The sequence below is a fragment of the Balaenoptera physalus genome (genome assembly GCF_965194825.1).
Source record: "Balaenoptera physalus genome assembly, chromosome: 5".
NCBI classification, from domain to species: domain Eukaryota; kingdom Metazoa; phylum Chordata; class Mammalia; order Artiodactyla; family Balaenopteridae; genus Balaenoptera; species Balaenoptera physalus.
In genome coordinates, this window is record NC_138884.1 from 28,683,726 (window position 1) to 28,689,756 (window position 6,031).

General features: G+C 38.5%; 1 long non-coding RNA gene across 1 annotated transcript in view; it reads right to left on the minus strand.

Moving 5' to 3' along the window:
* The window catches only part of LOC309661637, a 55,314-nt gene extending 50,664 nt beyond the window's left edge, over positions 1–4,650 (minus strand). Inside the window, exons 1-3 of the long non-coding RNA XR_014264125.1 lie at positions 3,942–4,650; positions 3,796–3,848; positions 1,344–1,449 (exon numbers count right to left, since the gene is read on the minus strand). This is a non-coding gene — a long non-coding RNA (uncharacterized lncRNA). The remainder of the gene's footprint in view (positions 1–1,343; positions 1,450–3,795; positions 3,849–3,941) is intronic.
* Positions 4,651–6,031: the final 1,381 nt, after the last annotated feature.

Sequence of the window (6,031 nt, forward strand, 5' to 3'; positions counted from 1 at the left end):
CACCGAGTTATGTGTGATTGAAGTTTTGTGTGTCCCTTCCATCCCTGTCCCATGAAAGTCTCTTACTCATGATCCCTTCATTCAATTTCTCGTCCCTTGACTGCTTATGCAGAGAGGCATGACAACCTTGAAATCTTCATGATAAAACTGACAGTCTTAAGATGGAAAGAGTATCTGTTTCTGAATCATTGCTTGAAGGCGAGACACTCATCAATCAGTAACATTCATTTAAAACTTAAGTGAAAAATAAAGTTCAATGATGAAAAACCACTAATATCTGGTGCTTTATATATTACAGTGGCTATAAATGCCTTATATAAAACTGTGACATCCATACTCCTGCAATAAATTCCAGTCTTAATAGCATGGTTCCTGCCTTGCCCCTGTTTACTGACCCTAAATCTCAGTTGCTCTTTGGGGGCCCGCCTTCTTTCTCAGTCCTTCCAGAGAAGCTGAGCTGTGCTCTGGAAACATTTCCATGTAACAGGTATTGGATAGACCTGCTGGTGTTAGAATCAGCTGGAACTAGGTGTCTTCTTCTCACCCAGACACACGCTTCTGGAGTGCTATTAGCTCATTCAAGATTCTACTGTACACTCTGCCCTCTGGGTTCTTTTTTCCACGTGTCCAACTCTAGAGACTGTTATAGCATCCCCAGCTCCAGGGATGACCATCATCTTGTGACCATGTAAGCATTTTACATTTTTAAGGTTTTCTTGCTGTGGAAGAAATAGATTCATGCTGTGCTTTAAAATTAAGCTGGCAGAATTACTTATTTTAACTAAAAAATAACATACACAAGTAAGTCTTTCATATAGTTTTCAAAATGGAAAAAAATTAAAATCTTTTAAGTGATGGAATAAATTATGATACACTGAATGAAATCAATAATACATTAATTTCAACAATACATTGAATTAAATAATCGGCATTTAATCACCATAAGATTAGTGAGGAGATTTCAGCTTCCTAAAACAAACGATTACAAAATTAAGTGAACGAACACAATTCTCTCTAATAACCATCATAATAAATAAAGTTTCCTATAACAAACATTTATGTTTCCAACATTACAGTTTGTGGCTAAGCCCCCATGTCTATGTACAAAGGCTCCTGGAACTGGTACCCTTGCTAGTCCAGATACATTGAATCTGGACTGACCTCATAAATGCTATAGAATGCAGCAGAAATGATGCTTCATAACTTCCAAGTCTAGGTCATAAGAAGCCTTACAGCATCTGCCTTGTTTTCTTGAATCACATGTGCTAGGAGAGGCCAATCACAAAGTAAGAAGTCTAAATACCAGGAGACCCTCTTTTCCTCTTATGTGAGGAAGCCCTTACCTGGCCATGTGTAAGAGCCAGTGGAGTGAGACAGCTGATCTTGGATCTCAATTGAGGTGCCAGGCTTGTAAGTCATGGTGGACATCCAGCCCCAGCCATGCGCTGACTGCAACCACGCGAGAAATGTGAGGCAAGAACTGCCTGACTGAGCCCAGTCAATGCAAGGAATCATGACAAATAATATAAACCGCTTCAAGCCACTGAGTTTTGAGGTGGTTTTGTTACACAGAATACAGGACAACGGTTCTTTTAAATTATGAAAACAAACTTACAAATATAACACAGTTCTTTACCTTTTTCAGTACATGCTAGTAGTGTATGTGTTCCTTCTCTCTACGTGAGTTCAGAATAAATTGGAAAAAGAAAAAATAAAGCAGCAAATGGAGGCCAGTATATCACCATCAATATTCACAAAGCCAAAGGTGGAGGTTCTGTGGGAGCCAAATGAACTTCATGACACTTAACAGCTAAATAGTTAGAACTGTGTACCCTTCCATGGGCAACTGGACCGGGGCAACTATCTCTACCTGGAGGGGAATTCCTGGGTAAGATTCACAGCACAGAAAACAGAAGCTAACTTGTGGGTAGGTTCACTTCCAAGAAGAACAAAAGGCATTTGTTCTTCCCTAATTACCAGTCAGATAAGTCACTTAGCTCATCTAGGTTGAGGTCAGTAAAAGGGCAAAGAGGGTCCAAGAGTGGCACCAATTTACTCTCCTCCACATGGGAAGGTATACTAGGAGGGGGGAAAAAGTTTCCCTCGATCAGAAGACAGATTTGATAAAAACTGGCTATGAAATAAGCATAGATATAACTGAAATTTTTGACATAAAAGTATGTGAATACTTTCTCATTGTCTCTATTTTCCCTTTAAGCAGAATAATGGTTAAATCAGTGCTTTACACTCTCAAAATCACCTGTGACAATTTCTTCATTGAAATTTTCTAGTTAAATACCTTTGAAACTTGCACCTATGATTTTATTTATAATTTTATCCAATGCAACACCCAAGATCTGGGGCTCATCAATTTTGCCTGGAAAATTAGATTTTCCTAGGGCAAGGAGAATGTACAATTTAACTAGGTGGTCCCTGGAATGGCACGAGTACAGATGATTTACTAGAGTCATTTAAGAAATTGAGACTCGGTATATATTTGTTCCCTAGATTGCAAGCTTCAAAAAATTATGTGAAAATTAAAATTTTGTGTCATTGACAACTGATCCAAATACAAATTAAACATTACCCAACAGTAAGTAAACATCAATCTTTGTGGAGGAAGAAAGATGAGAATGATAAAAGCTTTTCAAGGATACCCACAGCCTTGAAGATAGAACTAGGGCAGCTTCCATTTTACATATGCCCATGATTAATATGCATTTAAAGGAAGGGTACTGTCTCTGCTCTCAAACCCTTTGTATGGCAATTTTGTCCTTGATTTTCATCCTTATCACAGCTTTGATCAGCTCTTTACATTAACTAGCAAACTTCTTTCAAGCTGTAGTTTTATTTAACACACTGTAGGTTTATTTAACTTCCCATAGCTGTCTTTTACTCAACAATATAGTTATATTTCATCACATAAATGACTGCTCTGATAGGTCTCTCATTCCCTTATGGCGAACAGGAAATGTAACGTCACTGACACGGTTTGAAGTTAGAAAGGATAGTTAAGGACCAACTACTTACAGCTTGAGTATAACTTTTACTGCTCCCAGGCTAAGCATAAAAACAGATCAGTGAAAGCTTCTTCAGTGGTAGTTAAAAAAAAAAAAACACTGATTCGTGATGCCTGAACAGCTCTGGGGTCTGGGAACAGGGATGAGAATGACCTTTTAGACCTTGGTACCACCATGGGCCAGATTATATGGTGATAAGTGTCTTAGAAATGGTGAGATGGACAAATCAAACTACTGCCATGTGCAGACACATTGAACAGCAACCCAAGTCTTTGGGCAATGAACCCTGGAGGAGACACAGAATTATTGTAAAAAGTCCATGAATTCTCACGTGTACTAAACACTTTCTGTATGCTAAAAAATTAGAATGACACGCATGCATTTAACTTAAAAAAAAATGTAGCTCCCTACTTGATTAATAAATACATTTATACCTTTTTACAGTTTTTAAAATGTATAATACCTTTTATATTATACTTTTTCTCAATCAAGGAATTCTAAAATCCAGCTGTGACAGGTAAGAATCTAGGAAACCATTTAATGTGAGGCAGGAAAAACAGTCTTCATACTTAAAAGGATTTACATTTTTCTTCCTAACTTTTAGCATACTGTTTATCCCCAACTCTTTCACATCCATAGAACAGGTTAACACTGTGCAACAAAAGCCCATTTTTCTTCAGAGGGAGAATTGTGTGACCCAGCACCATTAAACTAGAAATGAAGGCTTTAAGGTGAAAAAGTTATCTTTACAATTCCAGGCCAACCAGGAACCAACCTGTGTGATTTCACTTGAGTCTCCAGGAAGGAGGTGTGTCTATTTGGGACAATCTGTAGGTAGAGGAAAAAAAAAAAAAAATGCATTAAGACTTCCAAGAGACCCTCAAGAATTGACTCGCACTCTTGGCTGCATCTTAGAATCACCTGGAGAGTTTTTAAAACTCTGGACACTCAGGCTGCACATGAGGTCAATTACGTAGGAAGCCAGGGGTGGGGGGCTGAGAGAGGACAGAGAGCCAGGCGTCAGTCATTCTTACAGCTTCTGAGTGATTTCAATGTGCTCCCAGGGCTGGCGTCGGCGGCTCTGAGGGTCCTACGGAGATTTCATCAGCTCCTCACATCACGTGGTACCTGACAGGCTCTGCTCAAACAGAAGCCAAGCTTAAAGATGTCACAACTGCAGCCTGTTACTCAATCATCTAGTCTCTCAAGAGACAGGATAACAGGATTTGTTGATTTGGCAAGAGGCGTTGTTATGGTCTCTGAGGAAATATTAAGCACATCTCACCACGTTTCCATAATCACTCTGCCTAGGCTTGATTTCAAACATGTTCCCATTATTTTACCTTGAATCAGATATGGTGCACCTGATCTAACTCAGATTTAGAGCCTGATCTAAATCTGCTGCTACAGGGACTATGGTTTTATTTTTAAGCCTTCTCTAACAAACGCATTGAACTATTGCATGACAATTGCCTGGAATTACCTCATTGTGTGTGTCTGGGGGGATTGTTTTTCTCCTGTTTCCAGCAATTATTTCATTGGAGTACAACCCAATTGCCTGGAAAGGGTGGTAGAATCAAATTTCAATAAGTATTTAATGGGTACTCACCGTATGCAAGGCGTACTGTTATATGCACAGGAGAAAATGCATACTGTCATATGCATTGAATTACGGTGACAGGACTCTTCCTCTTAAGGAAGTCCCACTGTAATCAGGGTGACCAAAGAGCAAAATGTATAAGTCAGATAAAGTAAAATACATTGAAATGCATTCTCACTCGGTTTTTTTTTTTTTTTTTTTTTAATTATTATTTATTTATTTATTTTTGGCTGCGTCGGTTCTTCGTTGCTGCGCGCGGGCTTTCTCCAGTTTCGGCGAGCAGGGGCTACTCTTCTTTGCAGTGCGTGGGCTTCTCACTGCAGTGGCTTCTTTTGCTGAAGAGCACGGGCTCTAGGCACGTGGGTTTCAGTAGTTGTGGCACAGGGGCTTAGTTGCTCCGCGGCATGTGGGACCTTCCTGCACCAGGGCTCGAACCCGTGTTCCCTACACTGGCAGGCGGATTCTTAACCACTGCGCCACCAGGGAAGCCCTTCTCAGTCGTTTAATAAAGACATTTTGTGAAAAGAAAAGGGTAACTTCTGTATAAAGGAGGAAGAAACAGGACACAAGTTATGGTGACAACTGAACTTAGTCATTTAAACACTAAGTTTTTTCTGATTTATGAATATACATTGAAAAAAGCTGGAAATACAGGTGTAAAGAAGAGAAATAAAATATTACTAGTAATCCCACAATCCAGATAAAACAGATATATTTAATTTATATACATGACTATGTATATACATATGTGTGAGTGTACATTGTTATATATATGTTTACATATCATATATGCAGGTATACATACATTACACATTGGTAAATGTTTATATATATACATATGTGCATATATATAGTATATGTGAATGCATACTTTTTGTGTGTTATATATACATATATACTCATTTATATATGTACCTAAATATTGATGCATTGCACATTCATACACACTACAGCCGTATTTGAGAGGAGCTGAATAATGACACCCGTCTTCCTTGCCCAGGTTCTTAAATCAGTTGAGAAATAAAGAATAGAAGGTGAAGGCTATAATAATTCTACTGCTGATAAAGACTAAGTCGGAGAACATAGCTTTGTGTGATAAACCAAAGGGCCAGCTAATTGAAGTCCAAAATTATGCACTTACGCACTCGACCACAGGAAATTTTGGACCTGGGGAGACCAAGTTCCACTAGTGGATGACTTGGCCCTTGAGGAGCAGAGTAGAATTTAAATCCCTGTAGTAGGCTGGCTCTCAAAAAGGAGAAAAGTATGAGCCAAGTTTAGTCTTTATAAATGTACAGATATATGTAATTATTATGTAATATATATGTAATGACATTACATATACTATTCTGTAACATATGTGTAGTTACTAATGTATATGATGCAGAGATTCAACCTAGTACCAAATACA